Below are 27,948 nucleotides of genomic sequence, written 5' to 3' on the forward strand. Positions count from 1 at the left end.
GTAAGGCAACATTTGGTACTAAAGCCTTCACTTGCATTCAGGAAACTAAGAGCTGCTGTACATTTTGTCGATCGGGAATCTGCACTGGAGTTCACTGTTCAATTGTTTGACGGAGCCTAGGCCCCACTCTGCTGCCAGCCAACCCTGCCTCAGGGGAAGGGCAGTCTAATTAGTGGGCAGGGCAGCCTCCCATCCAGTGCGTAAAAGCAGGCACTCAGGTCCTCTCACCCAAGTCAATTGGGACAGGTTCCAATAACCAGATCAAATAGACCCGACTCTTGGTCCCCGGCCCTGGACCAAAAGTAACTCACGGAGTGTGATCCCAACCGCAGCCAGCAGCCTCCAGGCCAATGGTGGCCCCCTTTCCATTCCAAAACAAAGTAATGTTCCTGTGTCAGCAGCCAGGTTTCCTGCAAACTTGGGATGATAAAGAACCTAAAACGTCCATAGCACAGGAGATGGAGCGGGTAGTACAACATTTTGTATACCCCCCATTTCTGCATGATTCATATTAATTAGAATAATCTATTAATTGTAAAAATATTAATCTGTTTTAAGTGGTACCTAATCAATCTTACTAATGTATGAATTACACGTGGGATTTACATTTTGCATGGCTAAAATAATTTGTAAATTAATATACGTACGCATACTAATGCTAGAAAAATTAGAATATTGCATGATATATGTTGCTTTTGTGACGTAATTGTAAGGCGCACCAGATGACATCGTTGGGTGAATATAAACGCTTTGAATGTTGCTATTATGCTAGATAATTACATACACATAAGGGAATTAGTGAGGGTTAAACATTTTATTAGTTATTTCCATGTTTTAATTACGTTTTGTGTTTGTTTTGCTTAAGTTGACCAATTGGGCCTACGTCAAGATGGCCGACTTTTGACATGACGGGACTAGTCACCATTCCACGAGGTGTCGGGTGAAGTGCGCCTGCGCCACCGCGAGCAACAGTGGCCTCGTCCTAACCCCATGCAAGATGTACCCATCAAGGTCGTGATGGGAGAATTGCCAGAACTTTAAACAAAGGACTGTCTTTTAAACCAGAACCAGCAAGTGTGATGACCTAACCAAATAGACTATGTGAGAACTTCACCGAATGACCCCAAACCCACCAATCAGGACTGCCTAAAACTGATTTTGTTACATCTTGACATTAAATTTATTTTAAAAGATGGTAGAATAGTGAGTTAATGCTAATGCTGACGCTGACGGAGAGATTTCTTCCACTTCGACTCTGAGACGTGCGAACTGGTGGTTATTTTCCTGACGTTATGCTGACTTAGAGGACGGTGACACTGCTGGACAGCTGTTTCCCTGAATCTTTGACAGACTGAATTGCTACCGATTCTGATGAATTAAAGATTTTCACGACTTGATTTACTTAGAGGACGACTGATAACCAGATTAGGTAAATATGATGTTCTGTGGTTTGCTCAACAATTGACTAAAAATTTGCAATCAATTAGATAAACAAAATTATTATTTTAACAAACAAATGTGTTGGGCTGTTCATTGATAGAGAAAAGATTGAGATTAAATCTAAGATAAGAGGATTGAGTCACCATTATCCAAAAACAACTTATTTGATCTGTCGACTAAATGGAGGGAATATCGAGAAGAGCAGAGTTTAATAAAGGTATTTAATGTATGTTCTTTAGGTCAAAAGGTATTCCTTTCATGTCAACGTTTGGAAAACGTATCTCTCCCGTAAGTGCAGATCAGTAATGTGAAAGTGTTGGTGTTATGGGCCCCACCAATGAATGTATTGAGTGAATGTGCTAGTGCGATATTTGGTCTGTGACGAAGGGAGGACTTAAAAATTCCACGCTGCATCAGTTTTTCTGGTAGCAGATTTATGGTTTTTATTGTTTTGGTTTGGTGATTATTGCTTGTAAATAGCTTATTGATTATAGGAAAGTATTGGTTTATGTATTAACACTCTATGTTGAGTTGCGTCAAGTTATATGTTGTCAGCACGGCTTCTGGGATGTAGGAAGTCGGAAGTTTGTAACAGTTCCGTAGTAGAGCAGAGGTAAGCGCTGCTCTTGGGAAAGACGGAATTGTTGTTACCCTGTAAGTATACGGGGAAAACGTGCGATGATTGGAGTTGCACAACGCATTGTCTGGGTTTGGTCTGGTAGCATCGTCGTGTGTTGCCACTAGAGACACTTTTCTGTATGAAAGAGGTGTATGGGTAGCGAAGGTCACCTGTGAAATTTTGGTCTTAGGTACCAGGAGTCCAAAAGGCACTCTGATTACGCTTATCTCTGGAAAGGTAATTGGTGTTCCCTAAGCTTGATAGAAGGATAAAGTAGAGGGAAGTGCTACTTTATTAACGTGTGTCATAATTCTGTAGTAGGACAGACTGTTCGCTGTTCTCAGGAAAGACATAATTCTGTGTGAATTAACTACATTTTCCGTATAAAAGTGCGTGAATGAAATAGCATTCAGGTTAATTGTGAAACTCTGGTTTTATTTCTCAGGAGCAGAGCGTCTCTAACTAGGGGGCATATTTACAAGCAGGCGATAAAAAATTATCGTCGCTTTTCGGCTTTTCGCCTAATTAGCAAGGCCACGCTAACGCTTGAAACCTTGCTTTAGCGTCAGGATTCCTAACGCCCAGCTTTGCATCTCTAATGAGATGCAAAGTGGGCGTTCCTGACCTAACATAACAGGAGAAATGTCGCTAAGCGACATTTCTCCTATCATCAAGCACCACGCTATGAAGCATAGCGTCAGGAAAAGTAGCGATAACCCCTGTTATCGCTACTTTCCTTACGCCTGCTTCAGGACTACTTAGCCATGATATCCTATGGAAGGTGGATATCATGGCTAAGTTTGTGAGTCCCTATCAGCAAGCTAATGCCACATTGCGTGAGATTATCACTGAGTTTCCAGCGATAATCTCACGTTAGGCAGTTAGCGTGTGGATTTTCATCGCTGAGGAGAAAGGTCTATTGCTATTCCTTGGTTAGCGAAGCGGACAATGGTGGTTTTTTTGTGTTGTTACTAACAGATTTGTAAATTTGAAACAAAACTTACAGAGTGAATTTTGTAAAGGAGGGGTAGACAGGAACAGGAGCTGTGGCAGCGGCTGCTGACGTCAGAAAGACCGCGCTGGGATTGGCCAGTCAGTTGGAAACGTAGAACGCTCCTGATAGGTGCGTTAGTGTACGCCGCACTAGGAGTGTAGAGTCACAGGGTGACATAGACGCTCCTGATTGGTACAGTATGCCGCACTAGGAGTGGAGAGTCACAGGGTGACGTAGACACTCCTGATTGGTGCCTAAGTGTGAGTCGTGCTACGATTGGTCAGAATAGTGATACAGTCAAGGGGAGAGACTAGTGATACACGAAAAGACAGAAAAGATGTATTACGATCCACCAGAAAAGGAGAAAAAGTCCTGGTTCGGGAGAATTAAGAAGTGGTTTAAAAAGGACAAACCGATTGTGACTAGGGAAGGACAATTACTTCCTCCACCGAAAACCCCCGCATCCTTTATGGTTGTGAAATATGGATATCACACCTGTATTTGGTTAGACAATTGGGTAAAGTACACTAGAGATGACGGAGTCTTGTCTTTTCCAGAACATGGTTTATTTAATTTAGCAGTTCTGAGAAATTTAAGAGAGAAAATGATGAATCTAGAACCGAGACCTAGACCGACACAATTTGAAGCATTGACAGAATGGGAAGATGAGATGCATGACCGAGAAAGACAGAGGAGTGGCGGAAGGTATAGGTACATGTTTGGTAGATCATATGGACATGAGAATCATGATGATTGAATGAGAAGGTGGCGGAATGCGAGTATGACTGAGGGTTTGTTTCCCGTAAGAACTGCAGAAGAAAATGGAGGAAGAAAATGCACAGAAAAAAGACATAATGTGGAATCGAGAGGGTATGGAGTGAATAAATCAGAGGATGATGTTCTTGATGACATGTTCTATAAAAATCCACCTCCGTATCGGCAAGAACCAGAAATATTAACACCAAGTGCCTCAATGAAAGAATCTTTACGAATCATAACGTCAGAACCAGAGTCCCAAGATTTAGAGGTAGAGAGGAAGTCAGAAAGTAGAATAAATGGTGAAAATTCAGCAGAATTAGCAAAGACAACCTTAGAATTAACAGAGAAAATAAGAGAATTGACTAAAAATCTGGAAGCTGTAACAGTTCCAGTAACGATAGGTCCAGTAATGCCTATTTTTGCTAAACAGAAAGATATCGAACATTGTTTAACGGTTCCTTATAAAAGCAATAAACAGGTTAAGCAGCCAAAACCGAGTCGAAATGAAAATCCATGGAGACAGACAATAAGTATGATTGAACACATTTTTCAAATAACCCATTTAAAGGCCAGAATTTTGCAGAAAGACGTATAACAACAGTGGAGTCAATATTAGAAACACAAAAGGATTCAGAACAAGGTCATGTAGAGAAGTCAGTAGGACCATCTACAGAAGAATTAAGTGAATGGTTGAGAAGCTTGCAGAGAAAAGACAAAGAATCTCAGTCAATAGATGTGGCCAAATTACGAATGGTACTGGAAGAGTTAATAGTAGGAACTATCCCTACAGAGAAATGAAAAACTTACCAAGATGAGGAATTATTATTTTTGTGCAAAAGTGTGACATGGAGAGCGAAGAATCTACGTGAACGACTAGAAGAAGTAGCAAATGAAATGGGTATAGATATTGAAAAGGTAAAGGCTTTGCAAAAACCCTATCGGATTGATTTCACTGAAAAGGACATAGAAAATTTGAACACCACAGGACGGATAAGTCAGATTAAGGAAATAATTATCTTGTTAAGAAAATGGGGAGATGTGGATCAATGGAGAAGCAGGTGGTACCGAAAACGAGATGATGCCCCAGATAAAACGTTTGCAGCATTCCCTGTAAGAGAAAAAGAAAAGGTAGTAACAGAATGCCCTATGAGAGAGATTCCAGGAGGAGGATATGTGCATGTCCCATGGACAAGACAGGATATTTTGGGGCAGATTTATGTTGCACTTGCGCCACTTCTGCGCCGCCGTTGCGTCACTTTTGTGACGCAGCAGCGGCGCAAATCCTGCGCCATGGTGCGGGGTATTTACAACGTGACGCATCTGGGAGATGCGTCACGTTGTAAAGCCCTGCGCCACATGTAGGCGTTCCAGGGCAGGTGGGGGCGTTCCGGCGCAGGAACGCCTCCTAAAAGTGGCCGAGTGAAATCTACAAGATTTCACTCAGTCACTTTTAGGCCCATGCTGCGTCAAAACCCTGCGCCTGCTTGAAGCAGGCGTAAGGATTGACGCAGCATTGTACAGATAGGGCCCCCCAGAACATTGCTGGAGCTGCGTCGCGCTTGCGACGCAACTCCAGCAATGCGTCACTTTTACGGCACAGATGCGTCACGCATATGTGCCGTTTTTGCCCCATGGTGCGCCGCATTATAAATGCGGCGCATCCATGGTGGCGTAGCTGTGGCGCATTATAACTGGCGCATCCCTGCTGATATGCAGGGATGCGCCAGTTATCATAAATCTGCCCCTTTGTCCTTTACAAATGATTTCCCTCGACTAAGCCAAAAGCCTGTCGAGTGGTGTAGGCAGGTGGACAGATTTGTGAAGTTGTCTAAAGTATTATGGATTGAACTGAATAGCCTATTTGATATAATAGTACCAGCGGATCTGTGGACAGAGTGCAAACTCATGATAAATTGGCCAACACAAGAATACCCAAGAGATCCAAAAACAGGGGCTCCAGACCCCGAGGTAATGAAGAAATACGAACAGGTTATTGCCTTTCTGAAGAATAAGGTTCCACCTAAAGAGACAGATTGGGTGAAAATTGACAGAACACATCAGGAAAGCAAAGAGTCAGTACATGCATATTATGAGAGGCTGATCTTGGCCTTTAAACAGTTTAGTCGAGATGAAAATCTGAGTGAAAAGGGTCTAAGTCATTTTGTATACAGGTCTGTATATGGTCTACGTCCAGAAATTAGTGAGATGATAAAACAACATACTGTAGATTGACAAATAAGAAAATAGACGAAGTATTGAGACATGCTAAATATTTTAGTGATGAGATTGAAGCTAAACAGCGAAAATTTAAAGAAAAGGCTATATGGGCACAAGTAAAGGTAGCAGAGAGACAGGAAGCTCAATTAGCGGAACAAGCGAATAATAAAGGATCAAGACAAAAATTCAGTCCTGGGAAAGGTAAAGGAAATATAGAGGAAGCTAAGAAGAAATTCCCATGTCATAATTGCGGTAGAATAGGGCATTGGAAATCCGAGTGTAAATTCCCCCCAAGTACTAACAATGAAAATGCATCATTGAATCCACAGGTGCAGAATGAGGTGAGTGGTCAACCGCAGCGACAGCAGCAGGTTGTTACCCAACAGAATCAGGTGCCAAAACCGCATTTTCCACAGAGCATAAACTCCCAGAAGTATAGTAGCGAAACGGGATTCTACAACGAAGAACAGGTAAATAAGCCGCGCTAGTGCTGTTTCGCAGTATTGGCTACAACGCGATGAGAGTGATTCAGAAGAGGGTTATTGACGGTGCCGAAGGGAGGAAGAAGAGTGCGTACTTGGCGCAACTCCAGAAATAGATCAGACTGGCCCATTTGTAGATGGAAAGATTAATAATGAAAGTATTACTTTCCTAGTTGAAACTGGTGTTACTCGATCAACTGTCAGATCAGCTGATGTTAAGAACTTTCCTCTCTCGGCTGAAACGATCCAAGTAGTTGGTGTATCCAACAGGCAGATTAAAACTTACCTTACAGAGCCGGTGAAAGTTAGTATAGGGAAATTTTCTGAAATGCACCGCTTTGTCGTGTGCGATACCAGTCCTGTGAATTTGTTAGGTAGGGATTTGTTGTGTAAAATGAACTGCACTATATTTTGTACCCCGGATGGGATAGCATTTGAAACCCCGGATGAAGATGTGCTGTATAAAATGACAACGCGGTACAAAAGGGGTTGGTGATGGACGGAGCATCAGAACCAATCAAACACTCACACCCAGTCAACAGATCTGGGTTTGATCCATCACCGTTCTTTAGCCCACTCTGCCACCCCAGTTCAGACATGGCCATATGCAAATCAGTCTGACCCTGTGCCTCATGGGAACAGTCCAGCCCGAACTGCCAAGCCATGCCTTCCCTGGACCGGAAACAAGCTTCCTAGGACCGGTTTCTGGCATTTCAGCCGTCTTCAGCCAGGCTTGCTTGAATCCAGTGGCAAAGTGAGCAAGGGACTCACGTCTGAGCATACCCTGCCAACTTATGGCGAACAAAGCGGTACAAAAGGGGGTGGTGATGGACAGAGCATCAGAACCAATCAAACACTCACACCCAGTCAACAGATCTGGGTTTGATCCATCACCGTTCTTTAGCCCACTCTGCCACCCCAGTTCAGACATGGCCATATGCAAATCAGTCTGACCCTGTGCCTCATGGGAACAGTCCAGCCCAAACTGCCAAGCCATGCCTTCCCTGGACCGGAAACAAGCTTCCTTGGACCGGTTTCTGGCATTTCAGCCGTCTTCAGCCAGGCTTGCTTGAATCCAGTGGCAAAGTGAGCAAGGGACTCACGTCTGAGCATACCCTGCCAACTTATGGCGAACAAAGCGGTACAAAAGGGGGTGGTGTTGGACGGAGCATCAGAACCAATCAAACACTCACACCCAGTCAACAGATCTGGGTTTGATCCATCACTGTTCTTTAGCCCACTCTGCCACCCCAGTTCAGACATGGCCATATGCAAATCAGTCTGACCCTGTGCCTCATGGGAACAGTCCAGCCCGAACTGCCAAACCATGCCTTCCCTGGACTGGAAACAAGCTTCCTAGGACCGGTTTCTGGCATTTCAGCCGTCTTCAGCCAGGCTTGCTTGAATCCAGTGGCAATGTGAGCAAGGGACTCACGTCTGAGCATACCCTGCCAACTTATGGCGAACAAAGCGGTACAAAAGGGGGTGGGGATGGACGGAGCATCAGAACCAATCAAACACTCACACCCAGTCAACAGATCTGGGTTTGATCCATCACCGTTCTTTAGCCCACTCTGCCACCCCAGTTCAGACATGGCCATATGCAAATCAGTCTGACCCTGTGCCTCATGGGAACAGTCCAGCCCGAACTGCCAAGCCATGCCTTCCCTGGACCGGAAACAAGCTTCCTAGGACCGGTTTCTGGCATTTCAGCCGTCTTCAGCCAGGCTTGCTTGAACCCAGTGGCAAAGTGAGCAAGGGACTCACGTCTGAGCATACCCTGCCAACTTATGGCGAACAAAGCGGTACAAAAGGGGGTGGTGATGGACGGAGCATCAGAACCAATCAAAGACTCACACCCAGTCAACAGATCTGGGTTTGATCCATCACCGTTCTTTAGCCCACTCTGCCACCCCAGTTCAGACATGGCCATATGCAAATCAGTCTGACCCTGTGCCTCATGGGAACAGTCCAGCCCGAACTGCCAAGCCATGCCTTCCCTGGACCGGAAACAAGCTTCCTAGGACCGGTTTCTGGCATTTCAGCCGTCTTCAGCCAGGCTTGCTTGAACCCAGTGGCAAAGTGAGCAAGGGACTCACGTCTGAGCATACCCTGCCAACTTATGGCGAACAAAGCGGTACAAAAGGGGGTGGTGATGGACGGAGCATCAGAACCAATCAAAGACTCACACCCAGTCAACAGATCTGGGTTTGATCCATCACCGTTCTTTAGCCCACTCTGCCACCCCAGTACAGACATGGCCATATGCAAATCAGTCTGACAATGGCAAACAGGGAAAATGAGGTTATTGAAACCTATGCTGTATTTAACCCTGATGAATTACCTAAAGAATTAAAACAGTCTGTAAAAGCAGAAGTTTGGGATTTCACAGGAGAAGACGTGGGATTAATGAGAAATACAGATCCAGTAAAAATAACAGTAAAAGAAGGAGTAAGCTATCCAAATGTTCCTCAATATAAACTGACACCTGAAGTAATTGAAGGAGTAACTCCTGTGATTGAGAAAATGATAAAACAAGGTATTTTGAGAGAAATAATGAGTAGTCCATGTAATTCACCAATAATGGGACTGAAAAAGCCTAGTGGGAAGTTCAGGATAGTACAAGATCTGAGAAAGATAAACCAAATTTTTGTGTCATGCTGTCCCATTGTACCAAATCAATCTGTGATTTTATATCCGATTCCCCATGATGCAGAATGGTATACAGTGATTGATCTATGCCATGCTTTCTTTTCCATCCCATTGCACCATGACAGTCAGCACATTTTTGCGTTTCGTTTTGGCGAGTGTATTTTGGCTTGGTGCCGAATTCCACAGGGGTATACAAAAAGCCCCTCAATATTTAATCAGCTATTGAAGAAGTCTTTGGAAAGTCTAGAAATGCCCAAAAATTCAGTATTAGTTCAGTATATCGACGACCTTCTTATGGCGTCGAAAACCTGTGAGGCTTGTGAGACACTATAGCCTTGCTGAATCATTTGGCAGATGGAGGACTTAAAGTGTCACCATCAAAATTACAATTTTACAAGAAAGAAGTACAATATTTAGGACATCACATTGGAAAAGGACTGAGAAAAATAACGATAGACAGAATCAGGATCATAAAAGGAATGAGAGCACCCATCACCCAAAGAGAGGTGAGAATGTTTCTGGGAATGGTTGGATATTGTCGTCAATGGATCAGCAATTTTTCGTTGATCGCAAAACCTCTGGTACGACTGACGAGAAGTGATGTGAAGGATCCCATTGATTTGAACAAGGAAGAATTGGCAGCATTTAAACGATTGAGAGATGGGCTGTGTGAAGCACCTGCACTAGGTATGCCTGACTACGAGAAAGAGTTTTGGATGTACTGCAGTGAGAGAAATGGAAGTGCGCTCTCTGTGCTAATACAGACGCATGGAGACCAATTGCATATTTTTCATCAATGTTGGAACCTGTAGCTGTGGCCATACCTGGGTGTTTGAAAGCAGTAGCTGCTACATGCCGAAGTTTGGAACAGAGTGAGGGAATTGTGATGGGATATCCTGTGAAAGTGTTTGTACCTCATGATGTGGCAAACCTTTTAACCAAGAGTCGTACTCAGTATATGACACATAGTCGGCTGACTAAGTATGAGAAAGTTATACTAGGTGCAACAAATGTAAGTCTTGTGAGATGTTTAAATGTGAATCCTTCAACATTACTGCCTGATGCTGAGAATGTGGAAGTCAGAGATGAAGCAGATCATGATTGTCTGGATGTACTTGATTTCTGTACAAAACCACGACCTGACATAAAAGATGTACCCTTACCAGAAAGTTATTTCGTCATGTTCATAGATGGGTCCTGTTTGAGAACAGATGATGGAGTGTTAAGTGCAGCATATGCGGTATGTACGGTTGCAGCAGTAATGGAAGCATCATATCTGAAAGGAGTAAAATCGGCCCAAGTAGCTGAACTTGTTGCTTTAACGAGAGCATGCAAGATTGAGAAGAGTGTGAGAGTGACTGTGATAACTAATAGCCAGTATGGGTTCGGAGTCGTACACGACTTCGGTCAGATATGGCTGCAGAGAGGATTTTTGACATCAAGTGGAACTCCCATTAAGAATGCTGAAGTGGTTGGAAAATTGCTTGAGGCGATACAGCTGCCTAGGCAATTGGCTGTTGTGAAGTGCGCTGCCCATAGTCAAAGTGGTGATTATATCGCCACTGGCAATAAATATGCAAATGACATGGCACAATACTGTGCACGAAATCAGAATTTCATTAATCGGGCTAAGGAAAGAGAGGTGATTTCTTGCACCTTGATGTTTACTAACATTGTGGGAACATGGGAAGCAGTGAGACATTTACAGGAAGAAGCAGGAGATGAGGAAATTAAGCAGTGGGTAAAAGCAGGATGTGCACCAAGAGAGAAGGATCATGTGTGGGTCTATCGGGATGGAAGACCAGTTATGCCTGATAGCATGATGTCTGCCATGGCACGGATGTACCATGGTCAGGGACACATAGGGAGAGATGCCATGATCAGGTCATTTAAACAAACCTGCTACAATGCAAAATTCAGACTTGTAACAGAAAGTATTTGTCAGAGATGCCTAATATGTCAGCAATACAATCCGGGAAGAAAGACAGTAGTGAGTCTAGGAAAAATAGGTCAAAAAGGAGGGCCTTTTACCAGAATGCAAGTGGATTTCATTGAGATGCCTCCCTGTAACAGATTGAGGTATGTTTCGGTTATGGTCTGTCTGTTTTCCAGATGGGTAGAGGCATTGTCAACAAGAAGAAATGATGGGATGACAGTGGCAAAATTACTTTTGAGGGAATTTATCCCTAGATTTGGGTTCCCAGTGACAATTGAATCAGACCGAGGAGGACATTTCCATAATGAGATCATAAAACTGATTTGTGAAGCATTGAATGTACGACAAAAACTACATTGTGCCTACCGACCAGAGGCTTCTGGTGTGGTGGAACAGATGAATGGTACTATCAAAAACAGGATAGGGAAAATGTGTTTAGCCACAGGTATGAAATGGCCTGATGTCTTGCCTCTGGTACTCATGACTATTAGATCAATTCCAGATAGAACTACAGGGTTAAGCCCCCATGAAATCATCATGGGACGAGCCATGCGGCACGTGTTTATACCAGTCAACAAGCTGATAACTATAACTGATGACATGGTGTTCGAATACTGTAAAAGCCTGGCTGACGCAGTTCATTCTGTGTTTCATCAGGTTGGAGCGGATGCCACCACCCTTGAAAAGAAGCCAGCCCATGATCTAAGCCCAGGGGACTGGGTGAGGATAAAAGTTCACAGAAGAAGAAACTGTTTGGTTCCAAGGTGGGGAAAACCCAAGACAAGTCATCTTGACCACAACAACAGCTGTAAAGTGTGCTGGATTGAAAAACTGGATCATTGCAAGCCATTCATTGAGAATTCCAAATCCAGTGGATAGCACAGAAAAAGAGTATTTTGATGAATCAGAGTCCAGTACTGAGTCGGATGAGGGAGAGCCAAAAACAAAAGAAAATCCTGAAAGGGGGGAAACAGAACAAAGTCTAACATTTGTTCCCAGAAGTATTTCCCTGAGAAGAAGTTTACAGATTTCTGATACCAGTTCAGACTCAGAGACCGAACAAGGAGCTCAATGTTCTGGGGAAAACCAAGGGAAGGCCAAAGAAAAAGACAGTGAAGAGACAATAAAAGAAATTCATGAAAAGGAAGTGCCAGATGAAAGATTGAGAGAAATTCCACCTGAAACAACACATTTAGATGGACAGGTGCCAGATACAGAGAGAGAGGGAAAGATTATTGCGGAAGACCCCTGAGGAGGTGTAGGGAACTCCAATATCCAGTTAGAAGCAGGGACAAGTAGTTAGCAGGAAGACTGCATGTCGGAGATTCGAGGAGGGACAGAAGTAGGGAAAACAAAAGAAGTGGTGGAAAAATAAACTGTTGAGAGTAAAAAGCAAGTTGAAACAGAGACAGAGGAAAGCGAAGATGAAATACCTGAAGGTCGAGTTCTAAGAAAAAGAGCTTGGAGAACTGAAAAGAACAATAAAGGAAGTAAATTGAAAAGAGCAGCAAAGGACGACGTTTGGCCAAATAAAATTAAAAAATTAAGATATCGACTGACATGAGTAAATTCACCGAGGGCTGAACAGGTGAATGAAGTGACGAGTCAGGAGAAATCAAAAGACAAAGAAACCATTGTAATTAAAGAGAGCAAAAGAACAAGAAAACCTAACCAGAAGTATAAATCACCAGAATGGACGTATGTGGCCCTGCCTGAAGTACAAAAAGAGGCGGATAGCCAAGGAAATTCAGAGGTGATTGTACCAGAAGTGGTTGAGAAAGCCGAAGAATCGGAAATCCTGAGAGTTATCTTGTCCGATATTGGAGAAGAAGCGGATGTTCAGGACATTCTGTATACAGATCACGAAGGAAAAGTGAAAGATGATGAAATGCCAAACTGAATGAGATAAGAAAACTACTGATGGAAAGACAATAAAATACGGAAAAAGACAAAAACTGGTAGAACCAAGTAGTTGCTTAGAGCCTTGGGGTAGAAAACTAGTTGTGAAGTAGGAGAGGCTAAGTCAAAAGACACTGTCCATTTTAGCAGAAATGGCAAACACAGATAGTAGAAAAAGTAGATGTACGCTCTTGAAAAGATGGTGTAAAATGTGTTGTTGTTGTGCAGGATTACTAATGCTTTTGCGGAGTGTACTTGCTCTCCTGATCTCATTTAAAGTTACTATAGATACAATAGAAGGACATAGTGAAAACAAAACTAATATAGGAAAGATTCAAAAGGTAGTTACGACTAGAATAGATAAAAACTATTTACATAAAAACAGGTCTATAACCAATTTTTCTAATAATGTGTTTTTGAAATTGTTGTATGAATATGTAAAGATAATGGATGTAAGGGACTGCTATGTCTGTATGCAGTTACCTGCCTCTGTATCAGAGGGAGTGACTTATCACCACCTTCCAGTAACTTATAGAATAGCATGTAGTGTAATAGCTAGTTTATTTTAACAAATGGGAAAATTAGAATATTATTTTTCAGATGTAGATAACATATTTTCACAAGTACCATCAGTTAACAAGTTAAACAAGGTAAAACCTGCAAAGGTATTAGGTGAATTTTTCATAGAGACTAAAGAACTAACATTAGAACACATATTTGAAAACAATTTGACTTGCAGTTTAAAGAAAGAGGAAAATATATTTTTAGATATGGTTGAAGAAAGGAGACTGAAAATGCAAAGAAAGGCATCTGAAGGAAAGGTGGAGAAAACAGTCTGGGATGTAGAAATGGAAAAACACTTGAAAGGGTAACCCAGTCAAACTATGGCTTTAGATTGGCCTCAGAAAGGAAAATTGTGTATTAGAAGGAATCAAACTGCATATGATAACTATTTTGTAGGGAATAGCGAGTGCCATGATACATACCGAATCATGGGTGGATGGGGATTTAAAGGTGGAAAAGATCCAGTTTTTCCTGGGTTATATTTCACTTGTGGGAACAGGGCATATTATTGTTTGCCAGACCATTGGTATGGCACATGTTATGTAGGCCTGGTCTTTCCGAAGATTTTTCATATGGATAGAGAAGATGGTGTACATAGTTTAGGTAGTTATTTAGCACCTAGTAAGAGAGAATCTTGGTCAGAAATTGTGGGTGACATTTTTGGAGCATTGATACCAGCAGTGGGAATATCTCTGAATGCAAACAGAATTAGAAGACTTTCAAAAGTAGTGGATCGCTTGTCAACAAGCACCGTTGGAGGATTTTTATTGGTAAACACTGAAATGGTTGCCATGCGTGCCATGGTAATGCAAAATCGGCTTGTCCTTGATATATTATTGGCAAAAGAGGGTGGAGTCTGCGGAATGCTGAAAGTTCAACATTGTTGTACTTACATTCCTGATGAAAGTAAAGATTTGAAAATTTATATTAAAAATATTACAGAATTGCATGACGAAATTGCACCACTGGAGGTTGAAGGTGTTTGGGAGAAGATTGGTAAGAAAATATTAGCTATTAAAGATTTTGTAGTAAATTTAGGTAGTACCTTATTAGGTAAAATATTATTTCCATTAACGTGTGATTTTCATAGTATTAATAATAAGATTAGGGTGTATCTGTTGTAAAAAGAATAAAAACCAGAAAGGAGAAAAGAAAAGAAACAAGAGAGAGAATTTGAAGAGATAGAATTAGAGGAAATTAAGGAGAGTATGTACAAATCAGCAAAAAAAGAAGAGACAGGGGAAACTGAATTATGAATAAAAGCAAGAAATCACTTTGACATTCCGTAAAAGAGATACAAAAATGTTGATGGTGTGGTGATATAATCACCAAAGGGGGGATTGATGGAGCGGATAGTACAACATTTTGTATATCCCTCATTTCTGCATCATTCATATTAATTAGAATAATCTATTAATTGTAATAATATTAATCTGTTTGAAGTGGTACCTAATCAATCTTACTAATGTATGAGTTGCACGTGGGATTTGCATTTTGCATGGCTAAAATAATTTGTATACTAATATACGTACGCATACTAATGCTAGAAAAATTAGAATATTGCATGATATATGTTGCTTTTGTGACGTAATTGTAAGTCGCACCAGATGACATCGTTGGGTGAATATAAACGCTTTGAATGTTGCTATTATGCTAGATAATTACATACACATGAGGGAATTAGTGAGGGTTAAACATTTTATTAGTTATTTCCATGTTTTAATTACGTTTTGTGTTTGTTTTGCTTAAGTTGACCAATTGGGCCTACGTCAAGATGGCCGACTTTTGACATGACGGGACTAGTCATCATTCCACGAGGTGTCGGGTAAAGTGCGCCTGCGCCACCGCGAGCAACAGTGGCCTCGTCCTAACCCCATGCAAGATGTACCCATCAAGGTCGTGATGGGAGAATTGCCAGAACTTTAAACAAAGGACTGTCTTTTAAACCGGAACCAGCAAGTGTGATGACCTAACCAAATAGACTATGTGAGAACTTCACCGAATGACCCCAAACCCACCAATCAGGACTGCCTAAAACTGATTTTGTTACATCATGACATTAAATTTATTATAAAAGATGGTAGAATAGTGAGTTAATGCTAATGCTGACGCTGACGGAGAGATTTCTTCGACTTCGACTCTGAGATGTGCAAACTGATGGTTATTTTCCTGACGTTATGCTGACGGAGAGGACGGTGACACTGCTGGACAGCTGTTTCCCTGAATCTTTGACAGACTGAATTGCTACAGATTCTGATGAATTAAAGATTTTCACGACTTGATTGACTTAGAGGACGACTAATAGCCAGATTAGGTAAATATGATGTTCCTTGGTTTGCTCAACAATTTACTAAAAATGTGCAATTAATTAGATAAACAAAATTATTATTTTAACAAACAAATGTGTTGGGCTGTTAATTGATAGAGAAATGATTGAAATTAAATATAAGATAAGAGGATTGAGTCACCATTATCCAAAAACAACTAATTTGATCTGTCGACTAAATGGAGGGAATATCAAGAAGAGCAGAGTTTAATAAAGGTATTTAATGTATGTTCTTTAGGTCAAAAGGTATTCCTTTCATGTCAGCGTTTGGAAAACGTATCTCTCCCATAAGTGGAGATCAGTAATGTGAAAGTGTTGGTGTTATGGGCCCCACCAATGAATGTATTGAGTGAATGTGCAGTGCGATATTTGGTCTGTGACGAAGGGAGGACTTAAAAATTCCACGCTGCATCACAGGCACAAACATCAACTGAACGCAAAGCACCACATGGCGCCAAATCAGTAGGAAAGTTCACCAGAATAACCGCTCATCCCAGTCCATTACCCATATCAGGCGAATTTGAAAGAGTTCTGGCCTCGAGCCGGACTCTCCATTCAGCAACATTCTACCTCCTCCTTTCCCTCAAAGTGTTTTAAACATCCAAGGCTTGCTCATCTGGTCATGTCCCTCCGAAACAAATGAAAGTAGTGTGTAGCCCGCTAGAAGTCCCTGGCCACAGCCAGGGACAGCAGACCCAAATATACTGGATAGGACGTAGTTGGAGGGAAAGGGGGGGCTAGGAAGGAGAAAGTCCACAAAGTTCCATCACAGCTCCATGCGAGGTACCTAGAAATATGCTCACCGCTGCATTCTGCATAGGGATCAGCTGACACACACAAGGCCTTACACAAACAATCTAGAGGAGTAAATAGCCCTATCTTGGACACCTCTAAATCAGAAACACATGGGGGGAAAATGGGCCAAGTCTCCGACCCCTCCCCTCTGGTACACAACAATAGAAACAAGCAAATCACATGGAGACCTATAGAAACGCCCAAAGACCCACAAAAGAAGCCCAAAGCTAGCCCAAAAAGAACCCTGTAGATAAAGGGCATAGTCAAGACTCCTGGTGCCATTAGGGAGGGGCCCACTGCACGCTACATGCCAGTACTGGAGGGGTATACATGTGACCACAGAGCAAGTTGCAATCGCCAACAACTCCTAACTGCAGTATGTCCCTTCTTTACACATCTGCCCGTGTAGGTCTAAAAGCAAAACCCCATCCACACACTATGGAAGATAGGATATTGGAAGTCTAGAGACACCCATAAAATATTAGTTAAACTGCCAAGATCATCCACACACTCGTGAAGACCACCCCTTGATGAACATCCTTTTCTGGCATGGTCAACTGATGACCCACAATACTAGACTTAAGGTGACCCGTGAATAAAAACCCAATGTTTTAAAAAGTAGAAAAAGTAGGCACCCCGATTGGGGCTACCTTCTGGTGCCCCACTGAAATAACATGTATCGATATAAAAGCAAAGCACACTCCTAAAGAGGAGTTTCTACTTGGGGAGTTGTTTCTAAAAAACATGAAAAGTTTACTGATTGGCCCTTAAAACCAACCATGGCCATCCACAAACATTTTGTACACTGAAAGGGACTTCTGGGCTAGCGGGCTTCACTAAATTTGACAGACAGTGTACCAACAGGACAGCGGAGGTACTGTCCTTCGCTCCCGGACTGATGGAGCACCGTCCATCATACATTAAATCAGACCCAGTTTCCCACTCAAAAATGTGCATGTTCACTCCTGTATTCCAGTGTTGATAAAGTAAGAGAATAATCCCAGGTTCCATGGAGAGTTGGAGGAGGAAATTCTCTCAGTGGCAACTGGGACATTTAGGTCTCGATGTGGTGGAAATATACACTAGTACATTGCACAACACCTACAGCTTGTATAGATTTCAAAGAGTTTCAAGTTTCTTTCTCAAACTCCAGGTGTTCCAAATCCACTCAAAAAATAGGAATACTTTCATGGGATCAGATGTTCAATTTTTTTAAGTCTGAATGTTACCCTCTCCAAGTGCATATGTGGATATCAAGTAGAGGTGATAAGGGCGACGGGATATTACCCCCCGCACAGCCTTTACTGCCCCTGGCCTCGAAGGGTCATGAAGGCAGGAGAATGAAAGGAATATTTACTGTGCTCTTGCCGTTCTCTTTGCATTTTTTAATTTCCTCTATTTGCCCATCCTATATCACTTCAGCAGCAAATACGGGTCTGTTAAAGGTCTAGGGTCAGGACAAGGGGTCAATCAGATGATGTTTGTGGTTTAGGGAATTTGTGATGCAACTCTGCTAACTATGGCATCTTATTGAATCGTTTTCCATTAATATTATCTGGTATCCTCCATTTTAAAATACTCTCTAACAGTACAATAATGCCCGTATGAAGGCTAGCTCCCTGGTGAAGTGACAGACCTTTAGCAAACATTGAGTTGTTTCCTTTACCTTTGTTGCCTGAGACTATGAGGTCTGACATATGTTAGTACGACCTCTCACCTTGCAGCTTTCATGAAAGAGGTCATTAGATTGTGTTTATTAGCACCTTCGTGATTTGCCAGGGGACTCCTTTTCATGTGAAAGACACCTACCGCTCAAACATGCATGATAATAGAGACCTTAATCATTGAAACTCGTGATGCATATTTATTTATTTTTGTTTCAAACCATTTCAAAAGACAGAGGTCTCTTAATCTCTTGTTTGTACCACATGATGTTCGGAACAGCTGCTTGTTGAAAGGGCATTGTATAGCTCCCCCCTGTGCGTTATTTCCAAGGTGAGCAGAGAACCTCTGTCGCCTAATATGACTTTAGCACAGTCACAGACCTAATGTGTTTTGTCAAGAGATACTTCCAATCAATTAGATTGCCTCAATGCCTAAATATCGTCTGGCAACAAATAATCTGTGATCAATTCTCTTAGAGAAATGCATGAAAACTCTGCCCTTTCCGATCAGCAGCAATGCCCTCTCCCTTATTAGATACTACTGTGATGGGACACAAGTAGCCACAGGTGTCCACTCCAGATGCGCAATAGTAAGTATATTTATGTCGATGCAGTTATCTAATAGGTTCACAATAACTACTAAACTAACAGTCTTGCCTTTTCACATGAAAGAGATAGTATGATTGCAGACATGAAGAGTAAAAGTGAAATACATAGTGTGAAATTAAACACATGAAAAGAAACTTGAAATTGTAAAAATTTAGTGGAATCAGGTTAATGTAACTCAGACTTATGCTGGTAAAAGTTGTCACTAACAGCAAAGTTTTTTTCTTCTAGTGTTGATCCACCTAACATAGTATTACCGTTTGTTTTCAATGCTATGTCTTAAAGTGAAACTGATTTTCAAAATAAAGTTAACTGCATTACAGTTCTGTGTGAGGACAATACCGTGATGCCTATTATAGAATTTTTAATGGCCAGGGGCTAACAGTAGTCTAAATTAACACTTTTCTTTGCATCTTCATAAATGTTTATTGAGAGGACTGTTCTCTGGTATAAAACACAGCAGTTAAGACTCTCTGACCCATTATTATTCTTTTGGAAAATGTACACTTAAATACATAGGTGCTAAATCAGAAAAGCTTTACAAGTATGGGAAGTAGAAATACAGGAGTTCTGGTTTACCTACTTGCCTTTGTGAATCAAGCCAAAAATGTAAAAACTACCTATTTGATAAAGTGCAAAGAGGAAACTGCCCGTTCTACTTGTACTAAGGGCCAGATTTACTAACATTTTGTGTAATGGTTGCACCACTTTTGTGGCACATCCACGATGCAAAATGCTAGTGATATTTACAAATCCACGCAAGGGGCAATTTGCACTGCCTTGCATGGCTATGTAAAAATATGTTAACCCATTGCAGAAGCTTGCGCCGCATTGATTTACATTTAATTGTGGGAGACGTTCCTTGGGTGGATCATGGGCTTTTCTCCATTTTAGATGCTTTAGAGCCAATTTATAAAGGTTTTTAAGAGCACATAAAAGAGTCCCACTACTTTACATCACCCATAATGCCTTCATGAATAGCCCCAATGGCTCATACTCTTTTAGTAGAATCTGACATTTTAGCACCTAATATATTATCTTCAACTATCTTAAGACATTCCAACATACATCTCAGTTTCATTCGAGACACAGGTTTTCCCTCCAGCTCTATGCTTACTGAACATCAGTGTGTTGCGCTATGGTAAATATATTTATTGCACAATAGAACTACTGAGGAGCTCAACGCATGCTGAATGTACTGGCTACAATTACACAAAGCACTGTGGTGAGTGTGAACAAAAAACAAATAAAAAAATATAGCATGTTCTGCTTTTTAAGACATTAGTACCTAGAGGGATGTCCCATAGCGAAGGTGACTATGTAGAAAATATCCAGACATCCTCTTTGATACCTCTCTGAGCTGGAAGGGTTTATGTTAGTCTAAATTAAATGCAGCTTTAAGTGACTACCCTGTTTTAAACATGCTCACTGTGGTCCAGATGTCACTGCAAAATTACCCCACTATAAACCTATGTGGCTCCCATAAGGTTCCTCTCAATGGTGCACCTAATTAACATACTGGAAGGTACATTTCTACAAATCTTTGGAGCCTTGTAGAAACACATTGTCAGGAACTATATGTTTAGAATTCAGCATGAGATTACGCTGGATAGAAGCATGATTGCTATCCTTGATTTGGAAGTTTAAATAGGTCTAACAATATTGGCATTGCATCTACAAAAATGAATGATGACCAAGAGCAGTAACTCATCTGAGTGTCACTCATTTTGTTCACATTTGCTACACCTCCTTTTTGGATGCTGCTGTCAAGAAACCGTATATTTATTATAATTACCAACACAGGTTGATCGTAGCACCTTTGCTCCCAGCATAGCTGGGCTCTATGTACATCATTTGGAAACAACGAAGATTCTACATCCCAACAATCCTTTCCATAATCACATTAACATCTGGAAAAGATACATAGATGATATACTGATCATCTGGGACGGCGATGAAGATACCGCTAATCGATTCATTTCTTGGCTCAACTACCAAGACGAATTTCTGAATTTCACCAGCACTATTTCCAACAAGGAGTTGATCTTTCTCGACTTGAATATATCACCCAAAGGTGGGAGACTGTTGACCACGACACACTTCAAAACCACAGCAAAAAATTGCCTTTTACTATACCATAGTTTTCACCCTAAACACCTGCAAGACAATCTCCCTTATGGACAATTTTTGCGTTTGAGACGAAACTGCACAGAAGTCAATGATTTTAAAATCCAATCGGAAGATCTCAAAGCCAAACTTGTGAAAAGACAATACCCGAAACGGATCATAGACAAAGCATACAAAAGGGCGCGCAACAACTGCAGAGAGAGTCTTCTTGAACCTGCTACCCCTAAACTCAATGAAAACCGACCATTCTGTATTACCACATACAACACCAATTCCAATAAAGTTACAAAGATCGTGAACAAATATTGGCGTATCCTGAATAGTGGAGGTTTTGGGACTGAACCTCCCAAAACCAATCTTTTCACACAGAAGAGGGAAAAGTATTCGCGATATGCTTGTCCACACTAGACCAAGCAAAAATTAACCTACAGGCCAATCAACAGCCATGGCCAAAATTCAAGGACACCATCCGTGTGGAAAATGCAAGGTATGTCCACTCATCAGTAAGAGTACAATTATCACCTTTCTTGATGGTACTAAATGGGAGCAGAGACAATTCACCACCTCCAACAGCAACAATGTTGTATATTTGATCACATGTCCCTGTTAACTAGAATACATAGGGATGACAACACGACCCGTAAAAACAAGAATTGGAAAACACAAAAGTAACATCAGGTGTAAAAGAGGCGCAACAAAAATGGCAGCACATTTCATTGATCTTGCCCATACACCAGAAGACATATCATGGACAGTTATTGAACAAGTTCCAAATGAAAGGTATCTCTTTGAAAAAGAACAAAGATGGGTGTACCGCCTGAAGACCAATATCACAGGCCTGAACGACGACATTCCATGGGACCAGTTGTGATTACACTGAGAACCATTTTTCAAGCTACGAAATAAATGTCATCCTTTTTATAATTCTTCATTTTTTTCATTTTTTTATTATTTTTTTCTTTTTTGTCATTTATTTTTTCATTTTTATTATAACTTCTGACCAAAGGGGTATAATAATAAAAATCAATATGATACTATAATAGTATTATAATTTAACTTTGAGATAACCATCTCCCTTTTTTTTTAAACGAACAATCTGCCTTTTAATCCAAAGAAATCGAATGTTGAATAACCCATTCTTCCTCCTCTTTATCAACTATCATCATATATATAATTTTTGTCAAGTAAAAGAGACATACCACCTACAACTCCATCCCTTGACAACCATTTCTCCTTTTGAAACGATCTGTCTAAAGCGTTTATTTCCACTATTTGTGACAAACCAGGAAGTAAAGCATTTAGTACTTCACAGGCCCATTCCGGGCGGCCATTTTGCAAGTTTTTCACGCTCTAGCTCTGCAAACTGAAGCCTCTTCTCGTCTGATTCCGCTCCTTTTTCAATCTTCATCTATATATTTTTTGACAAGTAAAAGAGACATACCACCCATAACTCAATTTTTCGGATAACCATTTCTCCTTTTGAAACGATCTGTCTAAACGTTTATTTCCATTTTTATCGGCAAACCAGGAAGTAAATCATTTAGTACTTCACAAGCCCATTCCGGGCGGCCATTTTGCAAGTTTTTCACGCTCTAGCTCTGAAATTGAAGCCTTTTCCCGCCTGATTCCGTTTGATTGAACCCGTTTAAAAGCCTCGACACACACTTCAGTGTTCCCATCCACGCAGCAACACGGAGGTACATGGAAGTGAGGAATGATCCTGTAAATTGTAAGTTTAGACTTTGCCAAGTCTTTAAACCAGGCAAGCGCGACCACTATATCGCCGGCCCACGGCGGAACCATCCTAAAGCTAATGCGATGTTTATTCCCCCACAGTGCTTAATCCAGGCACCCTCCCCTCCAGTGCGCGCTCATGAAGCCTGAACATTTCGCCTAATTAATGTATGTACACAGTGAATTTACGCAACAACGATATTGGGCACTTGAATAACGGGCTAAAATTAAAAATCTTTACAATTTAGTTAAAGGTAACGGATGGATGATTGTTTTACTATATTAATAACACCAGTGTTTTGTGTCGTTTTTTGATATCTATTTTTGTTGTAAATGTGTGTACAGTTTGTCTTTGGTCCAACTACAATACTCCTTCTATTTCTACAAATAAAAGTGGGTAGTGGGTTATAGCAATCACACCCACGCTGATATAGAAAGAAAAATATATCACGAAAAACACAATGAATTCTATTTAGATGTTCCAAAATATGGTGATGTGTCAAACTAACAGTGACAAACTTGTCTGTATTGTTTTTTCTCCTTTTCTTTTTTTTCTCCTTATCCTTACAGATACCAATTTGGTTTTGAACCACTGGGGTCAATGTACCCTTGTATTATTTGTTTCCAGATCTACAATTTTTAAATGTCTGGTAAATTAGAATAATAGGCATACAAACAAATTAATAATTCTTTATTGAGTGTAATAGAGATTACTAATTTTCGGTCCTGATGAGTAAAGCAGTGGGGACTGCTTACGAAACATGTTGACCCAGTAGGCAGTCACAAATTTGTGACACCTCCTATACTTTTCCCCATTTTTAATGCTCTCAGCTAGAGAACTGAATAAAATTGTTTTTTCTACTGGCCAGGGTTCTTTTAAGTAATTTTTGTATCTTACACTTAACACTAGCACTCACACTCCCTCACTACACATAGCCTATTCATTCATAACAACAGTGCTCCCACGTATTCGTAGGTAGTAGCACGCCCCGCCCCGTAGAGGGATGGGAAGACCCCCATGATGAAGCATGACACTATGGGACTCATAGTGTGTGAGGGGTATTTTAAAAACACATAGTGACTTCCGTGACACCTCATGGATCACTCCAATTCACCTTACTTATCATCACTTTAAAAACAAATAAAAATTATATTTTTATATATAGATAGGGTAGAATCACTTTGTTTACTTCATCAGACAAACAAGTTTAAGTATAATAATACATTTTTTTAAATTGTATTGAGATCTTAAACTCAGATAGTATGTGTTGCTTTGTTTGCTTAAATTTTTTATACTGTCATTTTTTTAGAGAACAAGTACTTCTTATAGTACAAGTTGGCATGTTTGTTATACATTTTAAATACATCTACAACAAACAAAATATGTAATACAACTTCATTAAATGGTATTTCAAGAACTCAATGATTATAAACTTAGGTTGTCGTGGTCAGAGGTCTTAGGATCCCTTGGCAACATTTTATGGCCTTACTACAGCAAATGTGACAACATATTCTTTAGAATGAAGGTAATTCTACATAACCTCTACATTATAACACTATACAAGGCAAACATGAAGCTTCACGAGAGACTCCATCAGTCCTTTTGTGAAAATAGGCATCTTAATTTATTTTTATAAAATAGAGTTTGGTGGACGGGGGACTGCAACACAAGCATGTCAGAGAACACTGTCCACCAAATTGACACTTCATGGGCTTTTTTTTAAGTTGGGTGAACTGTTATGTTTCTGCTGGTTGTGCCCCCACTGGCTCTGCAGGCAGAAGCCTTACATCAACATATAACAAAAAAGGTTTGCTGAGTGGAGCCATGTTAATCAAATTCCTCGACACAGTCAAATGGTCATCCTGCCAGAGGAACAGAAAATCTCCCTGCATACAAGGGTTTTGGCACTGATATTTGTAGCAAGTTCATGCCTTATCAAGGGGGTTTTGAAGCTCTTGCAAATGGGCTTGTGGAGGCTTTAGTCATGGAAAATGTAATTTTCTAAAATTATCTTTTTCAAAATGTTTATTACAAATCCAACTTCACCAGAGAATTGGACTTGTAATAAATATTTCAAAAAGTCCAAACATTACTTTTGTAGTGTTTCCGAGCCACAGATGTAATTTATTGACATGGCAGCTGATCATCAAACTTTCAGTGCCTTCAAAGGAGCCGCTGCCATGTTTCCCCTTGACTGGCCCATTATTTTTTGTTTTACAAAAGCAAACTCCCAAAGCAAGAGTTTGTTTTTGTAAAACAGAAACTAATGACCCTGGAAGTTTTTTGTCTCAGGGAATCGGGCACGGTATTTTGTTTTTCTATTCACAGAGGCCAGGCATTCACTGGCAGTCATGAACAAAAAATAAATAGTTTGAAACCTCTAACCTAAACAGGGTGGACAGACTAAGTCATTTACAGTGATGAACACAAGTCTATCACACAATCGATGTAAGGCTTCTATCAGAGCCAGCCGGGTCACCATCAGCACCAAAACATGATAGTCTACCCTATTCTAAATAGTTTGGGCCATAGTGGAGTACCTTGTACGACAAACTCCAAATGAAAGCCTAACTCTACTGGTGACTGCATAGGTTGGTTATATCTGCGGCGAAAAAAACACTACTATAGATTATTCTGAATTTCTTTCTCCAAACTGTCCCATATTGCTATTAATGGATAACTAATGACCCATATTTATATGAACTGCTATTGCAATTTTAAGATATCCCTAATATCTACAATATTTTGAATTTTTTATTCAGTCTGTGTGAAAGACCATGAGGGCCTCAGATAGCACCATGTTGCTCTGCATTTCATTTTTTTCTTTGACATATTTTGTTTCCGAATGCAGATTCTGTTTCATTGCTATTAGTTCCCAAGAGTCTCCTACTACACTTACATATGTATGAAACCTTTTATTATGACAAGAAAATCATACTGAGATTTATAATCTGTTTTACCAGTGAAAGAGTGTTGTCAACTGCATGTACTGACAGAAGAAAATTACAGCAATCATATAAATATACGCATTGTCTATTCAAATGTGCATTTCTACACACAAGTTACGCAGCCACATTGGATGTTAAGGATTTTTGTAATAGACCACTTTTGGATATTTTGATGCAATTTGCATTTGGAAGTTATATTGGCACTTCTAATTAGTTGGATGCATATTTGATTGGAGAAAGTGCTGCAGTGTAGCAGTTGCCTCTATGCCACTCTGTTCATAGGAAAAACACTATCCCAATGTGATTCAGTTGCTCAAATGTAAAATGGGAGAGCTCAGAAAAACCTAACAGTGCTATATAGATCAGAAAAAAGTACAACCAAATCCACCCATTTATATACCTGGATATCCAAACATATTCTATTGAGTAGCTCTGTAGTTTTCTAGAGGCATGTTTCATCCATCAAAAATTCTCTTAACATTTCACAGCAGGGATATGGTTCACTTGAGGTCCTGGCTAACCATGGCCTGCAGTTTAAATGTCAGATCCTAAGAAATCAGACAGTTTTTCTTCAATTTGTGTGCATATCATGTGTTGCTTGCAGTGACTTCAAATCAATATTGGGATTATCTCAGCCTTCTGCATTCTGTACTAAATCTAATTGAGGCACACTCCACATGGCACTTCCTCTTCAATTTTAATACGCTACATATCTCTGCAGTTTTTACATATGTGAAGTCACCATACTGATCTCTTCCTCATTCCAAAATTTTGTCAGCAATACCAAGTTACTCCATCTCCAAAATCTCTCTTCTAGTGCCTAGATCACAGCTAGGATCAGCCTCATAAGAAGGGTCTCGGCCACCACTGCTGCACCCCTGAGTTCCTGTCAGTCTCTCCTGACTCACCTGGGCCTCTGACTTGACCTGAATACTCTGAGATCGCCATCCAGACCTCCACACTGTATCAGAGTGAAGGTTGCCTAAAACCACCCTACTTTCTCCAGCCCCTCTAGTCCTCTGTATGGGCAGAATACATCCAGTGGCTCCTGTGACTCTGACACCAGCAGCTTTAGTTCTCTTCATTGTGAGGAGTTTCTCTGGAGTTATTGAGTTTGATATATATGGGAATGCTGAATTGAGCTTAGAGCACTGCATCCATCTTAATCAACTACAACTACCAGACCATTTTTACTAGGTTGAAGTGGCATTACACGATTGCAGGAAACTACTCAAATACTTCCTGTCAAAGAACCAGTTTTATCATATTTGAATTAAAGAGGCATTATAAGGATTTAGAAAGTTTAACCCCCAAGTAGTTAGCCTCCATTTTCACCTTTTAGACTTGAAATAAACACTTTCAAATATGAAGTGTTTTTCCCTTTGTGAATTGTGATGTTCTAAATAATTAAATTGGTTTTGAATTACTACTGAGTACCTGACCCCTTTTTAAGGCACTTTAGTAACCTATAAAGTTCAGATACCACATCAGCAAGTATATTGAGCGTTGTTGTGTGGGGCTACAACAACCTGGACTGTCACCCACAGGCGTTATTACTTTGAACCAAGTTCAGGCATCCATGGGTGGGAACATCAAACCTTGTAGAACTAAGCCAAAGCCTTACATTATTCGGTATAATGGCACCCAATACCTGCATTTGTTATTTGGGGCCTTTTAGTGGTCTTTAAATATGCACTCACAAGAAAACCATTAGTACAGATACACAGAGATGTTCGTATTAATTATGGTTGCCTCCCACAATCTATAAGGGAGAATCACTTACTGTGGATTTGTCATGCTTGAGTCTTAAAAGGCTATTCCCCATGTGTAGTTATTCTGTGTCTTTTGACTCTAATGTATTTTACATTAATTCAAATAAGATAGTTGCTCCTATTGCGCTAAGAGAAAATTACAGAATGGCAGTCTTACAGCATCTCTTAGAATAGAGATGTTTCCAATACAGTGCAGAAGACAGTTACATTAATAATAGCTGCACATATAGCGTGTGCCTTTGAGGTATCAAAAGGATTGGAGATTGAGGGCTGTATTCCAGTATTAGAAACAATGGTCCGAATACTAAGCAATAAAAAAGAAGCTAAATTATTTCCTTTTCCACAAACTCTTTATAGTATTCAAGATGTAAATCATTAAAATTCAATTAATGAATCCAATATATGATATTCAG

This window comes from Triturus cristatus, chromosome 7, assembly GCF_964204655.1.
Source record: "Triturus cristatus chromosome 7, aTriCri1.1, whole genome shotgun sequence".
Lineage (NCBI taxonomy): Eukaryota > Metazoa > Chordata > Amphibia > Caudata > Salamandridae > Triturus > Triturus cristatus.